Consider the following 16,024-nt stretch of genomic DNA (forward strand, 5'->3'; position numbering starts at 1 on the left):
CTCGAGCTAACAGCCTTCTTTACTGCCCTGATACAGCTTTTGGATTCATGTGGAAGATGCAAACACTGCGAGGAGGGAACCAAATGCTGAGGTGAAGCTCTCACCCATGGGGCTCTTCTGTGAATCTTTACTGGTAGAGTGAGGGGCTCAGATTGCTTTATTTATTGTACTATAACGCTCTTAGCGAAGTTATGCAGTATTTCACATCACTGCCATACACAGTAAGGAGAAACGACATGCTCACACACCTTCTTCTGGTGAACCTTCCATGGGGTATAAAGGCGACAGTTTGACGTAATTTCTGGAAACAGATGTCGGCATCTTTGAACACATATTTTTAAATGTTCCAGTGAAGAATGTATGCAATAGGCACTGTGAAACCAGAGCTCTTATTTAGCTACATTTTAATCCAGCACTGTCAAGTTTAAAGTCAAATAATACCATTACAGCTTTCATTAAACATACCAAACAGATTTTCTTTTTAGGAAATTAGCTGAGTATTTATTCTTGTTACATTTTTCCGTATTATGGTTCAAATTTCTTTATTGAAGTTTCAATATGGAAAATCAAGGGGTGACGCAGCACCCACCAAACATGAAAAAAAGGGAAAACATGCGGTCAGTCGACCACCCCCCAACTCCATCCACACCTATGCCACCCACCCCTCAGTGCACAATTATGCTATTGAGCCGTGAGGAATAGACACAGGGCTGCTGAGGTGGCCTGCTACCAGTTCAAGTCTCTAGGAGCCATCCCTTATCTAGGAGCGGTAGGAGTCGTAGGTATTGAGGGCAGGTCAGCTCTCTGAACTCTCCAGAGAGTAGGGACAGGAAATGGTGCCATAGCTCTCTGTAAGATTGTGCCTGTGTCACAAGGGTAAGTGTGACCTTCTCCATCCCCAAGATCTGCCATAACCGATGTAACCATCCAAGCTGTATAGGGGCCTGAGGGGTTCCCCAGTGGGTCAATATGTTTTGAAGGGCTGCCCCTAATACTAGGCCGATGTGACAGCCCTGTAGGGACTTCAGAGGAAACATCAAGGGATTTGGTAGACCCAATATTATATAGGCCGGGAATTGCGGAAGTTGGGTATTCAAATGACGGGCGATATCATTTAAGATTCCCTCCCAGTAGGAGGCCAGCTTTGGGCATTCCCACAGATGATGGGTCAACATACCCGAGTCGCCAATCTCCTCCCACACAGGGGTGAATGCGAGTGGTCGCTCTTGCAGAGGCAGACCGGGGTGAGATACCAGTAGGAGGCAATCTTCATTGAAGTCTCTTTGCTAGTTGCATAGAATGCTGTGTGACATGTTCTATAATAGATCACCTCCTAATTCCGGGGTGTCAGAGATCTAACCAACTCTGCCTCCCAACGTGTCTGACTCGGGAATCTAAATATCAGGACCGCTTGCTGAAGCGGTAGGAAATTATATGTTTGTCTGTCGTCTTCATCAGTAACCATTTCTCATACTGCGTGAGGGGTCTGCATGCCATCTGCATGCCATCTCCTGATGCATCACCCAGTGGCAGATCTGGAGGTAGTGCATTCTCTCTGTCTCTGGTAGGGAATGGGTTTTCCTTAAGCTTTTGAAAGGCAATATTCATTCTTCATTGAATAAGTGTCTGATGGAGTGACACGTTGAGGATGTCCAGGGGCGAAAGACTCCTTGGTCCAAGCCCAGAGTGAATTCCAGGTTCCCCACGATGGGCGTCATAGGAGAGGGGATGAATGTCAGTCCCCTAGAGCATGCTGCTTGGTCCCAAACCTTCATAGTTGCTCTGGTGACGGGAGAAAAGTACAGGCCCCATGGTCTATGGCAGCAGGGCAGGAAGGGGATCTTCCAGAGGGAGGTTCTGGCAATTGCGCTGTCCATGAACAGCCAGCTCCTGTCTGACTCCGATCGAGAACCACTCCACCAGGTACCAAAGGTGGGTTGCTCTGTAGCATTGCTGAATGTCAGGAATTACCAGGCCCTCCCCTGAGCGGGGGTTAGTAAGCCAGGTGAAGGGCCATTTCTAGGTTTCCCACCAGCCCATATGAAGCAATACATTTCACCCTGTAGCACTTGAAGGGAGATGGGTGGGGGATCGGCCGGCAGCACTTGGAAAGGGAACACAGCCATGGGAAGCACTGACATTATTATGCCGGCTATTCTGCCTAACCACGAGATGGTGGAGTCTCCATTGGGTCAAGTCTTTTTTGACACTCTGAAGCAGACGGTTGTAGTTCATCTTTGAGGACTTTGAGACTGTCCTGTCTATCTGGATGCCCAAGTATAGGATGGAGTACATCTGCCACCAGAACGGGTACAGCTGGGCCATCAAGTCTACCGCCTCCTTCGGGAGCGTAAGACTGAGTGCCTGAGATTTCGAGAGATTGATCCGAAAGCCCGGCATCTCCCCAAAAGCCTTCGCCTCCCTCAGGAAAGCAGGCAGAGCCCTTAGCCGATCGTCCAAGGCAACCACCACGTCATACGTGCAGAGTGCAATAGTATATTCTTCTCCGCCAAAGACAGGCCCAGTAATCTCTGGGCTTTCTCTTGCCCACTGTGCAAAGGGCTCCATATAGAGAGCAAACAGCAGGGGGGAAGTGGACACCCCTGTTGGGTCCCATGGTCAACCGGGAACGAGGCAGCGGTCACCCCGTTGACTCTGGCTGAGGCCTTCGGCTGACTATATGCCCTCTCTATGCAGGCTCGGAACCGAGGTCCTAAGCCAAAATGCTCCAACACTGCTTGAACGTGTGACCAGTGGACGTGGTCGAACGCCTTCTCGGTGTCTTTGCTAAGCAGCATTAGTTCCCGTCCTGAGCGCTGAGCCTTGTCTAATATGTGCATGATCTGCCTGGTGTTGTCCGCACTCTGTTGGAGTGGAGTGAAGCCCGCCTGGTCAGGATCCACCAGTCCAGGCATCAGCAGGTTCAGACGGGAAGTGAAGATGCCCATGAGTAGTTTGATGTCCACATTGAGTACACAATAGGTCTGTAAAACCCACATTGTGTGGGGTCCTTCCCAGGCTAAGGGATTACCACAATGGATGCATCTAGCATGGATGGCGGTATTGTGCCCGATCCCGTAATAGCATTAAAAAGGCGGGTCAGAATCGGGGCAAGGCTGTTACAGAACGTTTTGTAGAACAGGCCTGGTAAGCCGCCTGTTCCCGGGGATTTCAAGGCTTCTAGACTAGCTATTGTGAAGATTACCTCTTCTATCCTGATTGGGGTCTCATCGGAGCCGCCTCTGCAGCCGGACATTTAGTTCTGCGGGCCTGATCGAGATACTGAGAAGAGGCGTCCGAGTTGGAATAGAAGTTGCAATAGAAGCCACGGAAGACTGAGGCAATCTGAGTATCCCTAACTACCTCAGTCCCATCCGGGGCCTTGATTGCCTCCACCGCCATTGTCTGCCTCTGGGCTCAAAGCCTATAAGCCAGGAGGCATCTGCACTTGTTACTACCCACATAAAAGGAGTGGGGCAGTCAAAGAGCTGCGTATTCCACCCTATCAATGTCGAGACCTGCAAGCTGCACCCTGGCAGAACTAAGCTGTCTCCAAACTCTCAGGCCCTGGCTCTTTTATGTATGCGCTCAAGTTCTGTCACATCCTACTGTAGTTGGGCCCTCTTCTCCAGTCGGATTTTATTGTCCGCTGCTGTCCACTGCTGATATCGCGATAAATTCACCTCTAATGACTGCTTTCAGCGTTTCCCACAGTAGGGAAATAGGTGTGTCTGCTGTATTGTTAATCTCTAAGAAGATGGCAATGGCTTTTGTTATCTGGACCACCACTTCAGTCCCCAACAAAAGAGTAGTTCTTAGCCACCAAGGGCGGTGGTCTTTGGGCTGGGGGGGACGTTTAGCACTAGGGAAACTGCTGCATGGTCCGACAGCGTGCAAGGCTCAATGTCTATCTCCCTCAATATCTGTTGGGTTTCCTTAAAGCCCAGGAAAAGATCAATGCAAGTGTAAGTCTTGTGTGCATGGGAGTAAAAGGTGTAGTCTCTGGTTGTAGGGTGCCTTCCCCTCCATAGGTCTCTAAGACCCAGCTCCTCCATCCTCCCCAGCCTCACCGGTGACAGAGCACCCGTCCCACCATATTTAGAAGTCGACCTGTCCCAGTCATTGTTAAGGACAATGTTAAAGTTGCCCCTTACGAGAACCTGTCTGTCGTGTGTAGTCATAACTTTGGCTAGCACTCTGTGTAGGAACCCCTCCAGCCCCTCACTGGGTGCGTATATGGATGCCACGACCACCTGAAAGTCCCCTATACGTATTCTGAAAGCCAGCAGGTGACCACTTATTTCAGCAATTTTGTCTCCCACTCTCCCCCGGAAGGAACACGAGACAAGGAGTGCCACTCCTGCCACCTTGCTCTCTTGTGAGAAAAAATTCTGTATCGGGAAAGATCTTGAGTACAGTCTGTGATGATCTGTGGGAATTAAGCGGGTCTCTTGTAGACAGCACAAATTGGCCCACATGTTTTCTAGATAGAGAGGACTGCTCTACACTTGGTTGGGTTGTGCAGCCCTTTAACGCTAAGTGTGACTAGGTTATCTTTAAGGTGGGACAAGTGCAATGTCGCTAGCCGGTAGGTGCCTTTCCATGACATGCCTCCCCCACCCCCAGCTAAGTGAATGATAATGGAGGCCTTGTTCCTATTGATTAGGTGTGTATACGTGTGTGAGAACATTGTGCATCCTACCCTAACAGTGAATGAAGTAAACCCAAACAATATATTCTAACAACCCCACTGAGGAGAGCTGGAGCTTCCCGGCGTAGTCCTGAAAATTAGTCTGAGTTCTGGGAGTTTGGCACCCTAAATGCCTGTCCACCGTCAGGCACCTACCAGCCCCATCCACCCAACCCCCCCACCCCAGAGGCCGCAGTCTCAGTGCCAAGTAGGCCCGTCATCTCTCACTCCTTGTCTATCTTCTTCATGTCACCCATTAAAGACTCCAGGACCGCCCTTCTTTCAGATGCCATAGTCTCTAGGTATGGCTTGGTGCGCCCCGGCGGGACAGTCTGCCATCGCGTTCCTCTTCGGAGCTGCCGGTCAGGTCTCGGTGAGCGCAGGCGCTCCTCCAGGGTCTCATACAACTGTAGCAAGCTATAAGCCTCCTTCAGTGAGCGCAACTGGTGCAGTTTGCCCTCCCATCGGAAAATTAGGTGGAATCGGTTGCCCCGAGAGTAGGAGACCCCCTTGTCTCTGAGGTAGGAGGTGACTGGTCTAAAATCTCTCATTTTTTGTAGGGTGATTGCTGCCAGGTCCTGATAGAGGAGCAGCGAGTGGGCGCGGAACTTTAGAGGGTGTTGCTCTCTCACCAGCCGGAGTATGTGCTTTTTGAGGGGAAGTCATGTATACAGACCAAGATGTCCGCAGACGGTACATAGGACGGCCTCAGCGGGCCCACCCTGTGCACCCTGTCCATTCGTACCTCTTTGTTTGAGTCCTCTCCCAGTATTTGTCGAAAGAGGGATCCAACGTACATGGCAATATCATCCTCCTTAGCCCTTGTCAGGGCTCCACAGATGCAGATACTATCCCGCCTTGAGCGGTTCTCCAGATCCTCTGTATGTGCTTGTAGATTATTCTGTTGCTCTTGCAGCCGAATTACATTCTGCTGGAGTTGCACTATATACTCGTCTCGGCTAATCTCATACTCTTCCAGAGCGGCTACTCTCTCAGAGACCTCCTCTAGCTCGTGTCACACCTCCTTCAAAACCTGTGACAGGTCCCTCTTTACCACCTGTAGGTCCTCTCTTAGCGATGTAAATAGTCCTTCGAGGAAGGACTCTCCCTCCTCCTTGTGCTCGCGTCGCTCCATAGCGGGAACTTCCGTCTTGGCTTTACCTGTTGTGGGACTGGTCAGCATGCCTTTCACCGTTCTGTCTTTCTCGGATCATGCAGTGGCCATCGCTCTCTGCTCCCTCCAACCGACTCCATCGGGCTCCGCTCCACGCCTCCTCCTCTTTGTGGGCGCACAGTTCCCATGAGGGCATCAAACCGCAGCCTGAGCGGTGTGCTCTGCATGTGCCCCCAGCTTTGATGAGCCACAGTGCACAATCACTTGTCAAGCCCTAGACCAAGGTCCTGCCATCTCCTAGGCTGCAGCCGTATTCGTTTGTGCAGTTCCTGTTAGGCGAGTGATACTCATGGCCAGGGGGTGTCCAGGGCCCAGCCCCTCCACCTCTGCCAGGGGGCCCACCACCACCAACAGTGCCTCCAGACCTCTCGCCTGGACTTCCAACTCAGGCGAGGGGGTCTGCCGATCAGTAGCCACATGTCAAGCCCAGTCCAATTCACTGTGCCAGGCCAGCCCGGGGACCCGCCGCTGCCCACGAGGCAAGGGCCCCAGTCAGATCCCCTAGGGCTGCGCCCACACCGCCTCAGCCGACTCAAGCCACAGGCCCTCCTCCGTAGCAGTTCGTCAGGGCACCTCCAGGTCAGGCCAGCCGGAGGGACCCAGCACGCTGCACCGCTCCAACGGGCCGCTCTCTTAAAGCCTGATCACAGGTGCGGCCATGCCTCCCTTCGCAGTCACCGCCAGTTCCTCCGCCCCTCTCCTCCACTCATCCGGCCGGCATTAAGACTCCCCAGCAGGCCGGTGCAGTGCGTCGTCACCAGACAGGGTGCCCTGTACCTCGCTCTTCCGTCTCCTGCTGTGTAAGTTGCTCCTCTGACGCAGCCCCCCCCAGCCCCCTTGGGTCTCAATACGGAGCCCGGAAGGGCCTGCTAGGTTTGGCACATCCCGAAAGGCTGACCTCTGGCCTCTCCTCTGCCTGCGACCGGCCGCCTCTCGCTCGGCCCTGCTGGCGCCTCTCCCTCACGGGGCCCCCTATCTGCGCTGCAGACTCCGGGACGTGCCCTATCTTCAGCCGCTGGCCATCACCTAGCATGTGGTGGGCACTGCAATCTTGCAGAGCCTCGGGACCTTCGGTCGTCCGGCCCCATCCATCCGCCGCTGTATGCCTGCCGTCGTCTGTCGCTCCCCGGGCAAGGAGGGATGTGTGCCGTGCATTAGAATGCTTGGAGGGCCAGCGGTTGGGGGAACCCACGGCGGAAAGGCAGGGAGGCGCGAGAGTCCGCCTTATCTGTCCGCCATCTTGGCTCCTCCCCTCATTTTTCTGTCTTTGACAGTTCCAGTCTATTTACGTTTTTTATCACATAAAATCAAAACGTAATCAATAACAGGTGCCAACGATACAAAAAAGATCAATAAAGAGGTGCTGGGATCATGACTGAAGATGTTCACCAGACTGTTCCCATACATGCCAAAATTTTGAAAGAGAGAGAAAGTGAAAAAATGCAGTGAAATTATTTTACTCATTGACTGACATTAAAACAGAGTTTATTTTAGGCGTTAGGCGGCTTAAATAAAGTCTTAAAAATCGGGGGGCTCTCTCCTGAATCAGGTCAGTTGCAATGCTCAATCTGTAAAAAAAATCATAAGTGCCAGGGCCCTCATCAGGAGGCCATTGCAGCTTGCATCACCTATTTCCCCTGCTAGCTTGCCAGCAATGACAGAAAGCTTCTTTCTGGCAGTCTACTAAGTCCAATTGCTGAATTGTATCCGATTAAGGAGTTTCCGTGGGTGCATTTATCTTTGCCCCACATTTTTCGATTATTGTCCACTTACCATCTTCTCCCACGGTCACGGGTACTGCACCCATGAGTTCCTTATGTTTATATGTAATTGTTAACACCTTATGCCCATTATGTCACAGACTGCTCATGTTCAAACCCACTTCATGTTCTCAGTCCCCCAGCCACCTCTCAGTCCTGATGAGACCTGTGTACCTTTTGTAGGGTCAAAACTTAATCAACACTGTTAGCAGGCAAACCTTCTGATACCATAACAATGTGTGGTTAGGCAACTAAGTGCCTGGTCTAAGAGATACTCTCTGCCTGGTTGTTTGCAGACCAACATACCTATGATTTTCTCACCGCCTGTTTCACTTTCTGTTTCGTTGTTGCTCACGTGGGGGTCACTTTGCACACATTTTGTTTTAAACATTATTTGCATAATATGAAGCATGCAATATTTAATGTGAGTAAAATTGCATATAAAATTCCATTATTACAGTGGAAACCTGCTACCCAGGTTTCGTTATGATACATTGTACGTTGACTACAGTAATTTTGACTGTGTGTATCCAATAATTTTGTACAGAATGAGATCCATTTGAACCACTGTTAAGTTTGCCAATGACAGAACAAACACAACTGCTAGCTAGTGTAATCAGGAAACACATGAAGTCCTTTACAATGTATCAGGAATTAGTTCCTAAGGTTGTCTGTTGTCAACACCTCATAGCCATAGCCTACATATGTTTCATCAGTCACCACCACCACAACCTCGATAGGGCTTTAGTAATCAGTGTTCAGGTAAATTCAAAGGTTTCAAACAGTAGCCACATTTTTTGTGCCATCACACATTCCGTAGGGATGCATCACAGATAACGTGAAGCATCGGTCCCATCTGGATATACGGCACTCACTATGGCTTTTGCACATTGCTAAGAATACTGGGAAAACAGTAACCACTATCAGGATTCTGTGTTCTCTTGATGTACTTATGAAGAATGTGGCTACTGTTTGAAACCTATAAATTGATCTAAATACTGAGTACTGGTTACGTGTGTTCCTTGGTTATGCTCACAGAGACATTAATGTGATACTCGGGAATTTCCTGGATTTGAAGGGCATTTGTATGGTTGCTTTTTTTCCTGTTTGAGCACATCAGGGACATGTCTTTTTCAGTAAAAGTTTGTGGTTTGTTGAGCTCATATGTACTCTGGCCACTTAACAGCTGAACATTTTCCTTCCACCCGCTACAGGTTACACCTTGGGGTAAAGGGTCAGCCCACGTCAACCACTGGCAAACTTAACTGTGAGGGATGGCATTCTGCTCTTTCACAAGGATTGCATCCACACACAAAGCAGTTCTGCTTAATTTCAGAAGCTTCTATCGTAATGTGTGCTTTTTGAGAAATTTTTTTTTTTGCTTTTAGGCATTTCTTTTTTAAAAATTGGTAATGGGCCTGCAACTATCCCAATTTTGGGAAAAGTAAAACAGTTGACATTAGCAAGCCGATTCAAAGTGCCAGGGCCGGCATGAGCGTGAAAGAGAGACAAAGAGAAAAAGAAGTTTGCTTGCAGTCAAACTTATCGGCAATCATGTAATTAGCCATGTAACAAGGGCAGTCTGCAAGGTGGTAACAAAACCGCCCTTAGGAAGGGCAAATGTAAAGCAGTTACCAGTGATAACAAAGGACTTTTGAAAGGCAAGCCCAGGAGCGATTGAAAGTGATGGGCATGTGTGGTGGGTGTGGTTAAAAGCCCTCAATACTTACAACACGTCAAAGCGCTTGCATGCTCGACCTAAAAAAATGGTTTACAAGAACAATGTGAGCAGCATTATCTCTCTGAACAGACTGAGAAAGGAAAGCAATGTGCTGCCGTTTCTCTTCCTGAGCTCATCCTTGGTTTGGAGGCTGGTGTGATTTAGGGGGAGCGCCTGCAACAAAACTATGATGATATCTTGCTTTTAACTGGAGGAGAATGTGCTGACCCATAAGGATCTCTAGTGGATTAAATGGCAAACCAGTAAGCCTGATCAACAACAGTGATTTGTTAATGTATGTTATTGGCTCTGTGGTCCATTTCTTGCAGTGTTGTGAATAAACCCAGCCACGGTAAAGTAAAAGCTACTTCAGGGGTTGTTTATTTTAGTGAATTCTGTTTGTTCTCAAAAAAGTGGAAACATGGGGCATGATTTAGAGTTTAACGGAGGGGGTTACTTTGTTGCAAACATGACAGATATCCTGTCCGCTGTTCTATGATCCCATTATATTCTATGTTTATCATAGTACAGGGGACAGGATATTTGCTACGTTTGTGATGGAGTAAAAAGTCCGCCAAACTCTAAATCAGTCCCTATATCTTTTGGTTGCATGTAAAAGAAGACCCTAAAAAATATGAACTATAAAACTAACATGTTCTAGTTCTACCAGTTTTATTTTTATCAAGACAGAAAGCCTCTCTCCAGGTACATGAGTGCTTTGCATTTCTATAGTCTATGAACGAAGCTGCAGGTATCACACAAACATCTCAGACACTTATGAGATCTTGAAGGATTTTTACAAGTAATTGATAATGTTTATAATATCATGAAGGGCTCCATATAGTGGTTGTTGACAATGTAATTATAGTCCCAAGTGTATAAGGCCCAGGTTGCAAACCAGCATGGCCAAATTGCACGCCAAGATGTTTATGGCGTGGGGTTCATTGTGAAAGCCACTGATGCATTATTCAGTCATTTTATAAAATGAGGATGTGCTAGAGATTGCAAAACCTCCTGTCCAATTAATATTAATTAAACTGCTCACTATTTTGACTGCATATAATTTCCACTTGGACAGTTTTCTCTTTGTGAATCAGCTAACATCCCAACTTTGCATTCAGCAATATGGGAGTTCAAAATGTACTTACATACTTTCTTGCAATCCATCAAAACATTGGGAAAATTATGTGAAATTTCACATAATTATCTGAAATGCAAATTTGTCATTTAGCACTACATTATAGAGTGGGCGCATTTTGCTCTACAAAACTAGCACAAAAACAAGTGCTGCAAACAACAGCTGCTTGTGTTCTGGTTCTTTGCATTCTTTCCGCATTCCTGCAATATCATTTTGCTGCAAAGAGTGGCATAATTAGGTGATATTTGCATAATGGTGTAGTTTCAGAAAATTTGCTTAACAAGAATAGGCAAAATTCCTGAAATTTTGTCAAATATGAAGGCATAATTTAAATTTTGCCCTGGCCTCTGCATTAACAGGCCACTGATACATGCCTTTGCTAACTGCAACTAGGAGGGAAACACCTCTTTCACACACCCCTAAATTTATAATTCAGTAAATGTCACAAAGCCCCATTTGCAAATTGAAATGCCATTTTTACTCATAAAAGGGATTTTGTATATTTGATAAAAGTATTTTGTCATTGCAAACAGTGTTATTTTTGCAATTTCTATGCTTTTCAAATGCAAAATACCTTTGTACATCGAGGCCATGATACTCTGGCCCTATTCTACCAAGTATTTCGTTCACATGAGGTTTTTGGGTTTGCCCTGCCAGATCTTTCTGAATTTGTTTCACAACCTGTCCTGAAGGGGCTCTCTTCCTATCTTTCCACTGCTTCCATTTCAGTTTCTTTCTGCTCACTTCCCTGTTCTCTGAGGTGATTCACAGCATTTCTCTTAGTGAGGGGCCTCACTGCTCCTTCACCAGTGTGCCTGTGTGGTACCTGCCTCGAAGGTGCAAGCATCTCATTCCACAGATGCACTACAGATCATCTACGGGCACCTCTCTGCTCCTCACCAGGCTTGATTGTGCTTTCACTGATGGCCAATTTCTTAACCTCCCCTTGCATCGGCTCACCTGGCGGACTCTTCACTGGACTCCATGAGATTTCTAAGGCTCTTTGGGCCAATAACAGATTTAGCTCCAGGATCCTGTGGTCAACCTTGTTCAGTTAGGGCAAGGCACTAAAGGTAATAGACATTGTTAAGTGTATATGGGTCTTCTCTTTGTAGTGTTTCCATCAGCAGATCAGTGATCGCCCTCCAAAATCTTTTTTTAAGTCCAGAGTAATCAACATCATATAAAAAGATGTGAAAGAAACCTATATCTCCCGAAGGGCATCTGGGGCACATCTTCGTACGTGTTGCATTTATCTTTTGGTGTCTCTTTGGTGCCAGATAGGTCCTATGTGTGTAATTAAATTGAATATATTTAAAGCGTGCACTCCTAGACTCTCTTTAGAGGTGCTCTAAGACTTTCCTCCATGTGTTGTTCTCTATTTCAATAGCCCAGTTGATGTCCCACTTGTGTTTTATGTCAGTCAGGCTGGTTGAGTCATTGAGTGTAGAGCCTCTACAGTCAGGTTACTTGTCTTCTGCTCTCATTTGACATGAATAGTAGTTGCATTACAGAGTGTGTTTGGGGTTCTGTGTCTCGCTCCCCCATTTATCATGCAGTGTACTTATCTTCTTCACCATTTGCTCCTTCAAAATCTCTGCTGCCTCCCATGGTTTCTCCCATACTCACTATTGCTCATCACCTTACGTCGGTATCCCTAAATATTGTTTTTTTTACTCAAGAGTTTCAGAATTCTGAAATCTTGTTTCTTTCAGTTCACTTTTGTGTACTGTGCTCTATTGCACCGTCTTCCACTTTCTCTTGAGATCAGTCTGCACCGTCTCCCAATGGTTTTCAGATTCTCTTCAATGTCTGACTCTACTTGTTTTTGCTGATTTTCTTGCATTATCCTGCTCGCGTCCTTCGTTCTGGTTCCCTAAGTCTTTATCTGTGTTCCTCGTCCTCCTTGTTCAGCTTCATGTTCTCATTCGTTTTCATTACTGGCCCCAAAATTATGACGTGAACCTCCTATCACTTTCTGTCTTTAAGAGAAGTGGTGAGGGTTGCTACTTATCCATATCTGCTAATCTGAGAGCTCATGGTACCTATTTATTCTTTTTTCATACTTACCATTTGGTAATCAAATGGTCATGCTGTCATTTGCTTTGGGTAAAAGCTCTATTATAAATAAATGCATACTTAAACTGCTGAGGTATCAAAAATGTTGAACTGCACACTACTGGCAAGGAACTCCCAGTCTTCCCCATTGCGTGGTGGTAGATGTAGTCACAGAAAGTCTTTACTCGCAGCGAAATAGCACTCACTTGAAAGTCCAAACTTAGCCCATTAGTTAGTAACCCTTGACACGTTTAATACATCCATAGTCATTTGAAGAGTGAGGTCTGCTGAGATGTGATGATCCTGGCACTGACAGTTATCCCCTGATAGAGCAGCTGGAAGCTGGACCTGTGAGTCAGATCCTGTTTGGAGAGATGAGGCTCTTGTAAGTTTACTAGATCTTTACATGTGTTTGGTGACACCAATTTCTGGTCATGGGCTTTCCTTTTTCAAATCATTGTTTTCAGCTGTGTTACTCTGTCTGGTACAGTTGAAATAAACTTAGACTACAATTCCCAGAAAGTCTTAGTTTGTGAAAAGACTGTCTAGGTGGGCTAAGGGATGTCACTGATGACATGGGTCATCTCATAACCCTAGTCTACCAGCAGGGGCATAACTTGGTCAATGAGATTGAGGGACTGTGAGCTTCGGATTTTACAACAATCACACTATTATTTAATGTTAAGGAGCATGAAAGAGGCTTCAGGGGCAGTGGAAAGGGAGAGGAATGCAGATTGGCAGGGTTACTAAGTAAGAAAAAAAAACAAAAGATTTTGTAAAAATTAACAATAATTTTGAAGACTTTCAAAGCAGAGAGGTAGAGTGTGCGTTTTTGTCTGTGTGTATGTAAAAATCTTCAGTGAAATCCACAGACACCTCACCATACCCGACTGTAAGCTCTTGTACCCTACTATTTATCAGAAATATATATTTATGAAGAGGGTGTAACACCCCAAAAAACCCCTGAAGGTATGTCTCTGTCTACCAGGGGCATGCTTGACCTCTGTATCTTTGAGCAGCCAAGAGCCCCCTAGCCATTATTGCTTGCTGTACCACCAGCAGAATACTCTCTCAACCCCAACTCCATGCCTTTGTAGTCTTCAATACTTTTTATGGGAGCATTTTTATACAATTACTAAAAGCATAAGAACCAGGAGTAAAATAAGAAACCTGAGTGGACCACAGCGAGTTAAAGTTTTATTATGCAAGCTTAGTCTCACCTACATTCCAGTAATTTGCCGAACAAAGTTAGAGGAGTTTGCATCGTCTACATCAAAGCACATACTTAGCTTTTCTTCCACAATTGAAATATTTCCTCACAAGGGTCGCTGTTTCCTTGTGAGTCCCAGCTTTCACTGAAACTGCTTTCCAGTAAGTTTCCTGGATAGATGTTGGCCATCATTTATTTTCCCATCAGCTTGAAAGCTCTGATGTAGATACCCAAATGCAGAAAAATGTCACAAAATACGGGTAATGGTGATTTATTTTCCAACACAGACATTCCCATGAAGTACTCTCTGGCATGGAAACAGTGGTCAGCATTATGCCTCAGAGCACAGTGTTTTAAACTGATTATAATTCAATTGGCACCTGGTTTATGATCATATTTGTTCTTCTGGGGCATGATGCGCGGCAAAGTCACAATTTGTCTGCTGAAAATGCACTGATCGTGCTGGGCACTATTCTATTTGGCACATTAATGTCTAATGCTGTTAAAGAAGCCGATATTCAGACAGGGTCAGCCTATCAGCATTCATAGCTACCAATGTGCCCAATTTCTCTTTTCTTAATTCCTGAAATGTAAAATGTTCATCAGGAGTGCATGGTCATAGCAACCACCAGAAAAATCTCATTCCGAGTTCCTTGTATTGCTCACTAGATGACCCTTCGTACAGGACAAATCTTCCTACAATCCAAACTCAGGGCCTGATTTAGATCTTGGCGGTAGAAGTCCTGCCATTGACTTTTTGACTCAAAACCGTTTGCTGCCATGATGGTCAGCTTGCCGTATTTAGATGATGGCGGTCCCATAGACGAAAGTCTGCATTCCTACCGCCATCACTGCCAAGAAACCACCAGTCACACTTCCCGCCAAGCAGATTTGGATGTACCTTACCCCCAAGGAAAAAGCGGCGGCCTGACCTCCATGGCTGAGTTGGCAGATTGGTGGTGAAAAGGAGTGACATCTCATCTTTTTTCCCCATTCAACCCCGTCTTTGACTGGACACAACTGGACAATACCTGCTGTCACTGACCCACAGAGAAAACATGACCCCCACCCACGTCACCAGACACAAAGTTGTGGAAGTCGCAATGCCAGAGTACGTTGGGTAGGCACTGCAAGTGTGGTCGGGACCACTGCAGGTATATAGATGTCACAGTAATTTTTCAAAATTACTGTGACATGCATATGTGGGTACACAATGGTGTCACACATGACTGAGGACACACTGACAACACGCACATGGCACACATACACAACTGTCGTTGTGGTGTCATCGTTCATTGCCAAATGAATGGTAGTACCACAATGATGATGCACTCACACTAGAAGAAGGTGTCCATGTGTGTGCATTGCAAGGGAACCTGTACTGGTAGGTCTGTACTATCTGTTGTGTATGTGAGTCAATACCTGGATGTGTGTGTGCGTGTTTGGATTGACTGCTTGAGGTGGAGGGTGGAAGTGGCTGGTCTGGTTTTGTCTGTATGTGTGTCTTACTTGCAGGTGAGATTGATGTGTATGTTGTGTTGCCATATGACATATTCAGGTGAGTGTTGTTGTGTGGCGGACGTTGCCATGATGTGTGTAGTTGTGCATGTGTGAGTGTGAGAGTGTAGTTGATTTGGTTATTGTGGTTGAGTCGTGTGTGGGTGCAGTGTCGATGATGTATGTATTTATGTTGTGTCATGGATGTATGTCACTGTGTGCTTTTGGCATGTGCCGGTTGTGTTGTTTTGGGATTGTAATAGATGATGGTGTGCCTGTGGTGTGTTGTGTGGTGTATAGTGCAAGGGGACACCTATAGCTAAACGACAGGGTGTGTATGCCACTTACTTCTATTCCATAGCCCATGCCATTGTACGATGTCCAATGTGTCCCTCCACCATCTACCTCCGTCAGCAATCCGTTGCCAGTCCTTCGCTTGCAGAGATGTAACATCTAAATATGACGGCTGGAACAATGTCGACTTGATGGCCTTCTCGGGTCCACCGTCAACACCACTGGGTGGTAACAGTGTCAATATCTAAATCAGGCCCTAGTCACTGAGGAACTTCAGGTCCAGAGTGAACTATTTTTTATGATTCCCGCATTCAACAAATGCTCTTTCTCTGGATCAAAAAACAAGCTTTGGATCAACTTCTATCCTGAAATAAGGGTAATCCAATGTCACCTAGACTTGAGAAATAAACATAGAGGTGGCTGTTCCCTAACACATGGGGCCTCATTATGAGTTTGGCAGGCAGTTGAGGCCTCCCACCACAC

This window comes from Pleurodeles waltl, chromosome 5, assembly GCF_031143425.1.
Source record: "Pleurodeles waltl isolate 20211129_DDA chromosome 5, aPleWal1.hap1.20221129, whole genome shotgun sequence".
NCBI classification, from domain to species: Eukaryota; Metazoa; Chordata; class Amphibia; order Caudata; family Salamandridae; genus Pleurodeles; species Pleurodeles waltl.